Source organism: Gracilinanus agilis, chromosome 2 (assembly GCF_016433145.1).
Source record: "Gracilinanus agilis isolate LMUSP501 chromosome 2, AgileGrace, whole genome shotgun sequence".
Taxonomy (NCBI): Eukaryota; Metazoa; Chordata; class Mammalia; order Didelphimorphia; family Didelphidae; genus Gracilinanus; species Gracilinanus agilis.
In genome coordinates, this window is record NC_058131.1 from 717,486,648 (window position 1) to 717,502,131 (window position 15,484).

The following is a 15,484-nucleotide window of genomic DNA, read 5'->3' on the forward strand; positions in this document are numbered from 1 at the left end:
AGAGAGACAGAGAGAGAGAGAGACAGAGAGAGAGAGAATCTGTGCACATCTGTTTATATATTCAGAAAAGAATATTTGGACTGGGCAGAGCTCCATGGGAAAGGCTGAACATATTGTAAATGATCCAGCCACCAAACACACTGTTCATCTATTAATAAAAATACATTTTTTTAAAAAAAAGAGGTTTTCCTCTTGCCAAGAGATGCTTTCATTTCTCATATTTATCTCTGGCCACTTTTCACATTTGATTTACTCTTATAAAAACAAGGGTTTGATTTAGTCTGCTTAAAAACAACAGGAGATCCAGAGATAATTCTTCTAATGTTCGTCGTTAACGTTTATCTGAACCAAGAGTGTGGGGAGCAGAAATCGGCTCCTTTGCAACTTTAAAGGGAATATCATTAATTTTCAGATAATTATATTTACTAGAGTTTGTTTAATGCTCTACATTCTGAAATGTTTTTGCAAGCCATTCGTGCATATCCCTTTGCAGCCTCTCCTGCATGACTGATTAGATCATCCCCATAGCTTAATTTTTATATTAATGTAATTAGGCACAATTAATAACAAAAATAGTACCCAGTGCTTCTGCGTGCCATCATGGATAGAGTGCTTAACTTGAAAACACAAAGCCCTGGGTTCAAGTCTTGACTACATACTAATATGTGTACTTGACAATGGGCAAGTTGTTGAACCTTGCTGGCACTCGGGCCACTTTCTAAAACATCTACGGGGTCGCAGAAGCTGGTGATGAGATGCCGGGTTCCTGACGTGTTGTTGGAACACGCTTTCATCATTTCCTAAGGCACTTTCACACGCACTGGTTTACTGTGTCCTGTGCCTTCTCTCCCCACCCTTGACTAGGACTCAGATTCAGATCCTCCTGCTCTGCCTCATCTTCCTTCTCTCCGAATCATCTCTCCCGGAGCAGCCAAAGTGGTTTTCCTAAAACATAGATCTGCTCACGTGTCCTCCGCAACCCCAAACACTTCATGAGCTCCAGACGCTTCCCTTTTACCTCTAGAATTAAATAGAAACTTCTCTGGATGGCCTTTAAAGTCCTTGACAAGCTGCCTCCAAACCACTTTTTTCTAGCCTCGTTCTGCATTACTACCCTTTACACATTCTGCCATCCAGCTTGGCTGGGCTTCTTACTGTTTTTCATGTCTGAGCCTCCTCCATCCTTTGCCTCTTGACCTTTGCCTGAAACACTTTACCGCTCACCAAAGCTTCTTAGAATTCCAAGTTTCTTTCCAGACTCGCACACGAAGACTTTCCTGAGCTCCTTCCCCCCGGCTGTTTGTGCCTCTTGACCCAAAATAGCTTTGAAAATTGTATATACTTACACATACATATTTAGATACTTATAAATTATATATTTAAATATATTCATATTTATTTACATATAAATTCAAATGTATAGATTCTGTATTTTATTTTCTTGGCACAACTAAGTGATGCAGCGGATAGAGTGCTGGGCTTAGACACAAGGAAACGTCATCTTCCAGGGTTCAAAGCTGGCCTCGCACACTTCCTAGATGTGTGACCTTGGACAAGTCACTTAACCCTTTTTGTTTCAGTTTCCTTATCAGTAATTAGAGAAGGAAATGGAAAAACCATTTCAGTATCTTTGCCTAGAAAACCCCACAAGGGGGCACAAAGAGGCAGACATAATTGAAATGACTAAACAACTAAATCTATTTTCTCCGTATCTGTTTCTGTACTTGGCATCTTCCCTGTTAGAATGGAAGCCTTTTAGCTGGTGGAATACTCGGATCCCCAGTAGTAGCGCTGAGGAAGTGATGAATATATATTTGTTGGGGTCAGCTGGGTAGCTCAATGGATGGAGAGTTAGGCCTAGAGACGGGAGGCCCTAGGTTCAAATCTGGCCTCAGACACTTCCTAGCTGGGTGACCCTGGGCAAGTCACTTGACCCCCCATGGCCCACCCTTACCCCTCTTTCACCCAGGAGCCAATACACAGAAGTTAAGGGTTTAAAAAAAAATGAAGCCTTTCTTGGTCTCCCCGGCTGTCATCGTCTTCCTGTCTAAGATCATCTATCCAGGATGTTTGGGGCGTGTCTTATATATTCCGATGTGCACGTATGTTGTCTCATTCATTGGGACAGAAGCTCCCTGAGGGGAAGGACTGCTTCACTTTTATCCTAGTCTCCGCCACATCTGACACTCGACAGGCAGGAAATAAATGCTGTTGGTTGATGGCTTCCATCTGCCTCTGTGGTCCGGTCAGTCTCACTTAGTTCCAGGCCTCAGACCAGTTGGGGACCAATTTTCTTTCCAAAGAAAAAAATCTCACAAATGGTCTCCTTAATCGTAGAATGGATGGAGGGAAGCCCAAACCAGAAAACGTCGCCAATTCTTCAGGGCTTGAAGCAGGGATGAACTAATGTCCTTCCTTATTTGGTCAGTTCCCTGAAGACAAGAGCCACGTCCTTCCTCTCCTCTTTACCTCTAGTACAAGGCTATAGAAGGCGCTCAGTCAACACGATTAAATGAAAACATGAAAATATGAACATATTAAATACATATTTATTAATCACTGGATACAAAGCAAGCCCTGAACTCTCTGCCGGACACAAAAACACAACAGAACGCAACAAAACACAACAAAACGCAACAAAACGCAACAAAACATAACAGAATGCAACAAAACACAACAAAACGCAACAAAACACAACAAAACATAACAGAACGCAACAAAACGCAACAGAACACAACAGAACGCAACAAAACGCAACAAAACGCAACAAAACGCAACAGAACGCAACAGAACGCAACAGAACGCAACAGAACACAGGGTCCTCGCCATCAAGGAGTCTTGTATACAAATAATGATGATAAGAGTAGGAAAATGATGAAGGGCACCCAAGAAGTAAGAAGAGCCTCGGGGAAAGGGGGTCGCTCCTAGCTAGGGAAACAGTGAATGGGTCACAGGAGAGGGAGCATCCGAGCCGAGCCATGAAGAACAAGGTTTAGACAAGCAGGAGATGCTGAAGGACAGAGGAGAGGCTGGGGAGCACGTTCGGGGCACTGCATTCTCCTCTGCCCCATACAAGATAAAGTCGGGGCAGGGTAACCAGCTGGACAAACAGGTCAAAATGTTCCTGGTCACACAGTTTCCAGCTTTGGTTTTCTTAGTAAAAAATTTCCCTCATAGGTGCACACATACTATCAGAGTCAATGAAATAATGATTATTGGACACTGGCCCAAAGGAAATGATTGCTCTCCTAAAGCAAGAAGCAATTAGCAAGCCAGACTTGTACACAAACTGTTATCTCCTTAAATAGAAGACAAGGAGTTCTTGGCTCAACTCTAGGAAATAGGATGATGGACAAGAGTTTTCTTGATGTTGAACTTCCTGTTGTATCAATTAAAATAGCTGCCTCAGGGGGCAGCTGGGTAGCTCAGTGGATAGAGAGCCAGGCTTAGAGATGGGAGGTCCTAGGTTCAAATCTGGCCTCAGATACTTCCCAGCTGTGTGACCCTGGGCAAGTCACTTGACCCCCATTGCCTACCCTTACCAATCTTTCACCTATGAGCCAATACACAGTATTGACTCCAAGACGGAAGGTAAGGGGTTAAAAAAAATCAGGGGGTTTGGGAGACTTAACAGCTGGGCTTGCCCCGCTCTATTCCAGAAGGTTCATTAACTGATATGACAAACTGCACCCACTATTACTAACTAGAACTGATCTCGTTGGTCCTGCGAGCAGCAGTCTTTGCATCCTCTGTTTTACTGGCATAAAGAGCAAGGCACGGCTTTCAAGAGAGGATTTTAGTCTTCTGTCTCATCAGGGATGTCAGGAAAAGAAACACTCCTATTTCTGGTTGAGTTCCCGGCCCCTGGTGCAGCAAGAAGGCAGCTGCTTGGCTCCTGCAGCCTGACATTTCCTATGAAAGCAGATTCTAATCATCTTTTTTTTTTTTTTTTTTAACAAGAGCTGCCAACAGGATCCCACGGAAGGACGACCATTTAATATGGCCACATGGCTGTCGCTCGCACACTACAAAGGCGGCTCTGTGCCTTCGGTCTGTTGATTCTGCCCGGTAGCCTTGACACATGGCTTCCACTCATGGTCCCACCTGACCTAAATCCCACAGGTTGAATTCTGCAACGATCCCTCTTCCCTCCGGCTGACCTGTTGGCAGGGGGACACTGAGCCCTGCAAGATCATCTGTTTGGGAAACGGGGCCTCTCCGTGAGTGTCCCACCGCCTCCTTCCCATGCAAGCATCAACTGCTGCCAAGAGGAAAAAAAGAATAGTTCATTCTCAGTTAAGGCTTAGCCCAAATGATTCAAAGATAACCTGATTTTCATCCTGGAAAATACTCTAAGTTTTTTGTGGAGTGAGTGGAAGACTGAGGCTGGACGTCATTTTTCAATATAATGACATAACATTGGTCTTCTCCACTTAATTTCTTTTTTTTTTAACCCTTAACTTCTGTGTATTGGCTCCTTGGTGGAAGAGTGGTAAGGGCTAGGCAATGGGAGTCAAGTGACTTACCCAGGGTCACACAGCTGGGAAGTGTCTGAGGCTGGATTTGAACCTAGGACCTCTTGTCTCTATCCACTTAATTTCTTGAATAAATTTATGTTATGATGAGGCATGTAAAGCAGGAGGTTCCAGAGATTCAGACTTGAACTGTCCATCCTGCCCTTCCATCTCTAAAGGAAGACTAGCTAACTCTACATGGCACCAAAATAACTCATAAATTTGGTCAACCCCAACAACTAGAACTCAGCAATAAGCGAAGAGTGCTGGCTTTGGATTCAGAGAAATGGCTTTCAAATCCAGGCTCCGCTACATGCTTTCCCTGCTCTGGGCCTTAATATCATCATTTGTAAAACGAGGATCCTAAACTAAACAAACTCTAAAACTCATTTTGGCTCTATAGCCTATAATCAAACAGGAGAAATGAAATCTGTGAAATGTTGGGCTGGTAGCGCCTCAGTAAAAATAATTAAACCAGTTATAGCTGTAGGAAAAGCCCAGGTTTCTGCTCTACTCAAGAAATGCTTATTAAGGACCTGTCACTGAGCTGGGCAATGGAAATATTCCCATGTATGCTAAGGGACCTCTGATTTCATCGATGAGGGTGCCCCCTCCAGCAATGAAGATAACCACGCATCCAGGCCTCATCATCTTCTATACATTTTCTTCAGGCTTCCCACAAGCCTGAACTATTGTTCATGGCCTTCTATACTTACTCTTTTTTTTCCACTTTTTTTTTAACCCTTAACTTCTGTGTATTGGCTCCTAGGTGGAAGAGTGGTCAGGGTGGGGCAATGGGGGTCAAGTGACTTGCCCAGGGTCACACAGCTGGGAAGGGTCTGAGGTTGGATTCAAACCTAGGACCTCCCGTCTCTAGGCCTGACTCTCCATCCACTGAGCTACCCAGCTGCCCCCTACACTTACTCTGGACATCACAAGGAAGCAGAAATGTCATCAAGTGATTATCCCTAGTTTTTACCACATTTTCTTTATCATTTAACCCAAGATATCTCAAATTGATGGATGCCTAATGAGGAGGTGGGCTAATATTTTCCAGTCCTTCCCTAATCCCCTCAGGATGGGGGATTAACATGCCTGATAATGGGATTCCAATATCCTTAGTGATCTAGATGGAGAAAACAAGTTAGATCTGGTAAATTTAATGGAGGAAATCAAGGATACAGCCATGTCATGCCTGGATGAAGCTAGTTTTATTTACGGGAAAGGACAAAACCTACATCCATCCTCAATCTTAATTGTCCCACTTTTAGAAGATGCTCTGGGACAAGAAATGTAAGGACATTTCTGGGTCTGTTTGAACAAAGGAATGAGAAAAAGGCTTAGACATAAAAAGCATTGTTACAGAACAATATTAGAAATCAAATCATATAGCATTAAGAATAATTCTTCTCGGGGGCAGCTGGGTAGCTCAGTGGATTGAGAGCTAGAGGTCCTAGGTTCAAATCCAGCCTCAGACACTTCCCAGCTGTGTGACCCTGGACAAGTCACTTGACCCCCATTGCCCACCCTTACCACTCTTCCATCTATGAGCCAATACACAGAAGTTAAGGGTTTAAAAAAAAAAAACTTAAAAAAAAAAGAATAATTCTTCTCACTTATTAGAGATGATAAGATGGTATATATAAAGAACCAAGAAAAAATAGTGGAAATAATTAGCAACTCTGGCAAAGTTGCAGGATAAAAAATAAGTTCATATAAGATACTAGCAGGAAAAGATTGAAAGAGAAATTCTATTTAAAATAACTGTAGATAATATAAAATATATGGCAGTCTGCCTACCAATAGAAACCCAGGAACACAATTACAAAACACTTTTCACACAAATAAAGTCAAATCTAAACAAGTGGGAAATATTAATTGTTCAAGGATAGACCAAGTTAATATAATAAGAATGATGATTCTACCTAATTAACTTACTTATTCAGTGCCGTTCCAATCAAACTACCAGAAATTATTTTAAAGAGCTAGAAAAAATAATGACAAAATGCATCTGGAAGGAGAAAAGGGCAAGAACACTAAAGGAATCAGTGAAAAAACGTGAAGTACAAGATCTCAAACTCTATACATAGCAGTAAAAATCAAAATAATCTAATACTAGCTAAGAAAAAGAATGGTAGATCAAGGGAATAGATTAGGTATACAATACAAAGTAGTAAAACTACAGCAATCTAATACTTAATAGATTCAACTATCCAAGCTTTGGGGACAAGAACTTACTATTTGACAAAAACTGCTGGGATATTTAGAAAGCAATTTAGCAGAAGCTTGGTATAGACCGATATCTTATACCATATACCAAGATAAAGTCAAAATGGGTGCATTATTTAAGCATAAAGGGTGATATAATAATCAAATTAAGTGACCATGGAACATTTTATCTAACAAATCGATGGATACAGGGAGAATTTATGCAAAAAATAAGAGATATTATAAAATAAGAGCATAATAAAATTTGAAATTATAATTTTGATTATATTAAAGTGTTTTTGTACAAACAAAAACAATGCTGCTATGATTAGGAAAAAAAGCAGGAAACTTGGGGGTGTGTGAAATTTCAGCAGGTTTCTCTAATAAGGGCCTTATATCTCAATCATATAAAGATTACTCAATGAAATTTATAAAAATATGAGCATTCTCCACTTAATAAATGGTCAAAGGATATGAACAGTAAGCTTTCAGAAGAAATCAGTGCTATCTATAATCACACTAAAAATCTTCTAAATTACTATTGATTAGAGAAATTCAAATTAAAAGAACTCTGAGGTACCATCCCACATTTGTAAGATTGGTTAATTTGACAGAAAAGGAAAATGACAAATGCTGGAAGGACTGTGGAAAATTGGGACACTAATGCACTATTGCTGGAGTTATGAACTCTTCCAATCATTTTGGAGAGCAATTTGGAACTACGTAGAAAGGGCTATAAAACTCTGTATACCCTTTGACTGAGCAATGCCTCTGCTAGGTCAGTTTCCCAAAGATATACAAGGAAAAAGATATATAGTTATAAAAATATTTATAGCAACTCTTTTTGTGGTGGAAAAGAATTGGAAATTGAATGGATTCTATCATTTGGGAAAGGGTTGAACAAGTCGTGGAATATAATTATTATTATTATTGTTATATATTGTATAATAGAATATTATTGTGTTATAAGAAATGATGAACAGGATGCTTACATAAAAACATGGGAAGACCTTCATGAACAGATGTAAAGTGAAGTGAGAAGAACCAGGAGAACATTGTACAAAGTAACACAACATTGTACAATGATTGACTGTGAATGATGTAGCTATTCTCAGCAACATAATGATCTGAGACAATTCTCCCTATTCACCTCCAGAGAAAGAACTAATAGAGTATGAAGGCAGATTGAAGCATACTTTTTAAAAATTTCATGTGTGTGCAGTTGTTCTTTTTTTGGTCTGTTTTTTCTTTTGAAACATGACTAATATGGAAATATCTTTGGCCTGACTACACATGTGTAATCTATATAAAATTGTTTGCCTCTTGAGGAGGAGAGAAGAAAGAGGTAGAGAATATGGAACTCAAAATGTTTAAAAATGAATGTTAGAAGAATGCTTACATGTATTTAAGAAAAAAATTTAATATGCATGTGTATGTGTATGCATGTGTGTGTGTAAAACTCAAAGACCTTCGATAATCTGATCACTCTCTTCTTGACATTCTCTGGCTCATCAATCTCATTCTAAAATCATGCTACCTCAAAATGAACACAAAACTTTCATTGTGGCTTGGCCAGGGGAGAATTGAAATAGATGTTTCTTTCGATCAGACATACAGGATGTTACTTTTCATCTTTTCACCTGTCAAAATAAGGAAAAATCAACTACATTTTTAAAAGGTTTCTAAGACAATTTCCTTCAAAGAGTAAAATCTTTAATATGTCAGTGGATTTGTGATTTCATCAGTGTGGTAACCCCATCTAGTGGAACAGTTAACTCATGCTTGTTCATCCTCTGCTACTCTTACACATACTCTCCCATAACTCTTCCACAGGGGATCTGTCCAATCTTCAGGTGGTCTCATTCTAGGTTTCTTGGCATTATGAGTACTAGTTAAACCTACTGCCTGTTAGCTCTTGCTACTGTTATATTCAATAATCTGGGAAGAGAAGGATGCCACCTTGACTGACAGGGATGGCAGTTGAGAGACTCGAAATGTTCCCAGATGCCGTGAGCCAGGGGCAAATGTCGGTTGGCCCCATCCTATATATACTCCCCACAGCCACATTGGAGGGAGGTGTCTGGACTGAGAAGTCTCTGGACTCAGAGGTCTCTGGACTCAGAGGCTGAGAACTGGAGATCACAGATCTCTGCAAACCTCTGTGGTTCAATCTGGGCAGTGGGTGGCTGGAAGGGTAGTTGAAGGGTGGAAAGGGTGGTTTAAGAAGAAGAGGATAGGAATAAGTCTGAATCTATTTCCTGGTAGACTGTGAGTGCTAGTGAATCATCAACACTAGTAGTGAGAGAGCTGAGAGAATATAGACCATCAATACATCTGCAGCAATAGCCTTCCCTATTCTCTGGCTTGGCTGTGACCAGGTCCGGCCAGAGACAGAAGGAGAAGTGAAATCTCAAGCCTCCACCAGATTAATAATCTCCAGTCCTGATTGTTAATTAGTCTAATAGATAACAGAACAATAGGGTTTCCAATCCCCAATTCTTGACCTTGTTATCTCAAAACAAGTACCTTCCTGGGTGGTCTTTCTATCATGCCCCTTGGGAAGGTAGTCAAACACAGTCAGATCCTAAACGTTATCCAAGGCAGATCAATAGCCCCATACCAATTTATCTAACCTCAGGTTGGGCCTGGAAATGTTATCCATCTATCTAACCTCTCAAGGGTCCTTACTTGGGCAGCTATTAAAGAATCCCTAACAAGTCCTCAACCAAACCTGTTAGAAAGAAGGGATAACTTACAGCAGCAGCCAGGGTGATAAGAGTAGGTGTTCCTCCCACTAACTGCAGCTGAGAAGATCATAGCTAGATACACATCATTATATATCATTATACATCTATATCTCCCTTGTACCCTTATTTTCTATAACAATACATAATCACTTTACCACTCTGTAGTCATATATCTCCTTTTTGAGTATGATTCCTCATTGAGAATATGCTTATATTATATAACATATCTTCATCTTTGTTTAAAATTATGAAATATTGATATAAAGCAGAGTTTTCCTTGCCAATATTCTAGCATCTTTTAAAAAAGATATTTAAGGGTATATCGGAAGGGAGATAAGGGGAATGGCATGTTCTCCTATCATACCCTTTTGCGTTTTTTATGGCTTCCACCCAGAGTTACTGTTGGAAGATAATAGAATAGAACTCATGTCTAGGTTACTACAGATGTGTATATTAACAGGGGCACTCAATCCTATACAAGCCCTCAAGATAATAATTCAAATCATGTGCAGAACATTTGTTACACCTCACCAGAGAAAATTTTTAAAATAGTATTCATAGTAGAGTCAAAAGCCAATGTGTCTCTTGTCTCAAAGTGTCTCTAGTACAATTCCATTTTCTTCCAAGAGCTCATGCAGTCCTCTGTATTCAAAGCTCCTCCCTGTGATTTGCACTCTCTGTAGTATCTGTCAGACATGGTGGCTTCTCTTTTCATCATTAAAACTTTCTATTCCATAAGTTACAATGTTGAGCTGATAAGGTAGTACAAATAATAAAAATGGGTGCACTACCACCTCCCAGGACTGGCTGCATGGGAAGCAGTAGTTTGGGAGACAGATGAAAGTGGGTTTGCTGCTTACTTTAACTTATTATTTAATCTTGCCATCTAGTTTTAAGGCTCTATCTGTTTGATTTACTGTGATATCATGAATTTCATTCTGACCAAGTTGGGAAGAGTGTAAGGTTCAGTTGAAAATGATTATGTATTAGAAATTGAATGCTGAAATCATAGGTCTGGGATGTGTGTGTGTTCCATAAATATGTTTACATTTGGTTAAAGAGCTACTTGTGCATCATACAAGTCTTTTAAAATACATTTCCCATTTCCTTTTCATTGGAGGAAATCTAAAAGTCTGAATCCCTCTGAAGCTGAAAGGTGACATATTAAGATTGAAAATCATAATCTTTGGATAACATGGTTAGAACTGGAACCCAGATCTCCTGATTCCCAGTGGAATAATTTTTCTCTTGTAGTATAAAACCATCCAAGTGCTCAAACTACTTCCTCCCTAGTTCTCTCAGCTATAGTTACAAGGTCAGGAATGGAGGGGACAGCTTCCACCTCTTTTCAGAATCAGAGTGGACAGTTCCTAGTTCCTTTCGCTCACTTAAAAAAAGAATTCTATTGAGCTATCCCTGAAGAGAGGACTTCAAGGTCAGATGGGACCATCGATTGGGGCTGTTAGAGAGGTAAATATTCGCAATATATGCCATGGGCTAACTACCTTCCAAGATCTCTTCTCTCTATAAAGTTCTTTTATTCCAGGAGTGAGAAATAGCCCCTCTGAGTCACTAAAATCAAAAGCTTTCCACACATGATGTCTTTGGGCTTTTCTGAGGTGTAATATCATCCTGATGTCTCTTCACATTCCTAATCTCTTCACTGCCATTGTCTTGGTGGTCACTTCCCATACCCCTCCTGACTACTCATAGTTGTCTACTTTGGTCTTGGATATTTTGTCCCTTCTACTTTCTATCTCAGATATTTAGAACATTGATAAAAAAAAGTCATTTGTTCTGGATAGAAAAAACAATAATGTAATAATAAAATTAATGTAATAATGATGTAGTAATAAAATAAATGTAATAATAATGTAAACTCCTGCCATTTGGAAATACTTAATTTATTCAGGTAGAGATAGTGGAAGTAGTATTATATAGGATCAACTGTCTCAATACTAATTCACAGAATTCAAGAGATATGGCCTGTTTATGATCATCCTAATCATGCCTGTCCCGGCCCAATTACTTTGACCCTCACCCCAAATGGTAAGAACTGCCATTCTTTTTTTTCTTGCTCTGCATAACTTCTCTTTACCAGTTCATGCCAAGAGATGGGCCACTTCTTCAGACCTAAGAGAAGCATTTCATTTGCACCCCTAACTTTTAAATTGCTTATAGTCAGGTAGCGTACTCAAACAAGCTATTGGATACAGTTTTAAAAGCTCCTGCCTTCCTGCCCTCTTCAAGCCTTTAGAGGTTTGAAATGGGGAAGAATGATTCATTTTGATCTGCTTGGATCCAGAGGGAAGAACTAACAAAAATGGGGGAAGGTAGAGAGATAATTTTGGATTTGATCTCAGAAAACACTCCTTAAAAATTAGAACTCCCTTGGGAGACAGTAGGTTCCTGCCATTTGAATTTTTCAAAGAGAAGCTGAATGGCCAACTCATGAATATATGGTAGAGGCATTTCTTGGTCAAGTCCAGGCTCTGAGGGCCTTTCCAACTCAAATATTTCGTTAAACTCAGGGCAACTAACTTCCTTCTGGACCCCAGTTTTCCTCTCTACATAATGAGATGAGTGGACCCAATCATCTATCAGGTCCCTTCTATATTAATCTGACTTGTGTCATGTTGTAACAGAAAGAATATTGAATTTGGAGTCAGAAGACTTAGGTTCGAATCCTACTTCTGTGATAATGTGTATGTAACCTAAGGAAAAGCTCTGAATTCCTTGGACTTTGTAAAATTTTGAAGTTGGATGAGATGACCTCTAAGACCATTTCCAGCTCTAAACCTATGCTCCTGAGACATAATTGAATCAGCCTTTTATTTTGTGTGACCAAGGGAAAATCAACTAACCTCTCTGATCCTGAGTTTCCTCATCTGTAAAATTCAGGGAGATTCTACTAATGATCATGAAGGTTTCTTCCAGCTCTAATTCTATACGTATGTGTTCTTACAGTTTGATTATTGGTGTGTCGTTATGTCACTCGTAAAACTTCTCCATTTTAAAGAAGAATAACATCTAGCACTGATACCACGCTTGAAGGTTTGCAATGCACTTTTGAATATTATTTCATTAATTCCTCACAACAACTCTAGGAAGTAAGTGTATAGGGATGAACAAATGGAGACACACAGAGGTCAAATGATGAGCCCCAGGGTCACTAGAGCATTTTTTTAAATCAAGACTTCCTAACTAGAAGTCCAAAGCTCTATGCACTGTGCTATCCAGCTGCCTCATAGAAAAATCAAGCCAGGACATATACAGTTGATTGCTCTTTGGACCATAGATTGATGGGGTTTTTTTCTGCCTTCTATTGGTATCTCCAAAAGATGTTGATATTCTATTCTAGTCTATATAAGTAGGTCACCGTCTTCCTTGTCAAAATGTTCAATATTAAAGTAAGGAAGGGAAATGTTTCTACCTTAACATTACAGTCCCTAAAGATGGTCCCTGGGGGATGTTTTGGTCTGTCTTTGTAACCACAATTTCAAGAAAAATGCCTACCACATGGTAGGTGCTCAATCAGAGACTCTGAACTTATTTTTGAATGTCTCTCAATCTCTGGCAGAACTTGTGAACTCCTTCTCCAAAACATGCTTTAAAATGCATTAAATGTGGCAGCTGGGTAGCTCAGTGGATTGAGAGTCAGGCCTAGAGATTTGGGAGGTCCTGGGTTCAAATCCAGCCTCAGACACTTCCCCACTGTGTGACCCTGGGCAAGTCACTTGACCCCCATTGCCCATCCTTACCACTCTTCCACCTAGGAGCCAATACACAGAAGTTAAGGGTTTAAAAAAATAAAATAAAATAAAATGCATTAAAAATACAAAGAGAATCAATTATGTAGGGATCCAGTTATCAAAACATCAAAAACAAATATGTAGGCAAGATCACTGACCCAAGATTAAGAGCTCTGGTCTTTAATGAATGCTTAGGCAAATGAAGTGAATGTGTATCCCTCTATTCAAGTAGTTTTTAGAAGGGGATGCTTCCAGTGGCCAGTTTTCTAATAGAGAATAGAGGTAATCATGAACCAGGATTCAAAAGATCTAGCTTTGACTTATGGGAGTCTCAGTTTTCCAACCTGGAAAATGGGCAAAAGAATATTTTGCCCAACCAATCTCATATGGTTGTGTTAAAACTAGATAAATGATGGTCTGGGAGGCAACAAGATGGCAGAGTGGGCTGACCATGGATTAAAAGGCACTTAATGACTGCATGATGCTAAGCAAGTCACTTAACCTGCCTCAACCCAGTTTCCTGATATGTAAAAGAGGGAAAAAAAACACCTACCACATAAGAGTTGTTGTGGAAGTCCAGTGAGATAACATGTGAAGTATTTTGCAGATCACAAAACAATACCTAAATTGAATGTCTATTATAATGAGTATCCTTATTATATTACTATTGCATTATTATGTTATATGTCATAATATATATTATTTATTATTATATTACTACTAATTACATTTATAGTATATGTCAATTACTATTTCATATATATAATTATATATTATATTACATATATTAATTACAATTATGTTACTACTAAAATAGAACTGACAGGCAGAATTTGGAAAAGAAGAGAGCAGGCTGCTTTCTTTAAAACACACAGACAAAACCAAGAGCTAAACANAAAGAAAGAAAGAAAGAAAGAAAGAAAGAAAGAAAGAAAGAAAGAAAGAAAGAAAGAAAGAAAGAAAGAAAGAAAGAAAGAAAAGGTTTTTTTGTTTTATCTTTGGGAATTCTGGACTTTTTGAAAGATAATGCCCCACCCTTGTCAATCTCTGGAGCCCTCCTCATAATCACGTTCTCAAAAGCATAGAATAAAATAGAGGGCTACAGAAAAAAAAACAATTACATTGGAGAATAGTTATCAAAATATTTTTTGTTTATTGATCCCCATTTATATGTACACATATTTATATATGCATGTGTTAAATATAGCACAAATACATATATATATATCAAATTTAGAACATACATAAAATGTTATATATAATTTCAATATTATTTATTTTCTTTCTGATTTTATGTACTTTGTTTTAACATTTAAGTGTTGTTGCTTTTTTTTCTGGAGCCTATAGACTTCTCAGGAATGGCAAGGGGATCCATAAAACTCAAAAAGGTGTTGGGGCCCCCAGATTCAGAGATGCTATTGTCCTTATTTATAGCTGATGAAAATGAGTCTCTGAAAAAGGAAATTACTTGCCTATGAGTCCACAGGTAGTCAATATCAGAGGCAGGATTTGAACCTGGATCCTCTAACTCCTAAGGGAATGGAATTCCTTTCATCTTGACATTTTGTAAATTACAGTAGAGCATTCAGGATAGCCATTGGTTATTCCTAGCTTTTGCTATATAATTGGCCTGTCTCTTGGAGAGCACACATTTTTTCCTGAGGACATCCTCTATACTGTCTCTCCTATGCAATGCTTCTGGGAAATGAAGTCATAAATAATTTTCCATTTCAGTTCTTCATAGACATATTTTTCCATGACTTGTAGATATAAATCACCACTAGAAGAAAACTGTAGGGTCTTGGTTGCAGAACTAAGTTCAAAATTACTAAAAGCACTGTGCTCTTGACAAAACAAAGGTTGGAAGTTTACTTTTCTTCTTCTATTCAACTTGGAGTCCAGTCCATTGACCCTCTGCAGAGTTTATCCAAGATCCATGTCTAAAATGGACATTTTTTTTATAAATTGTCTGTGCAACTGCCTATCACGATATGGACAATAAGTGTTCTATATCACACTAGTTGGGTTTTTATTCTGTATTAAGAGTTAAATGAACCTCTTTGAGTCATTACAGATCAAAATTAGAAGGTTCTGCAGGGTTCCAGGAACAGAGACAACCAGCACAATGTCATCTGAAAACAGGATTATCTGTCAGACTTGACCATAAGTGCTCAGGCTCTCATGACAAGGGCCACCATACATCTCTTGGTTTATGTTCCTCTTGATTTTAATGATGGGGAGGGTGATCAAACAAAGTCAATAA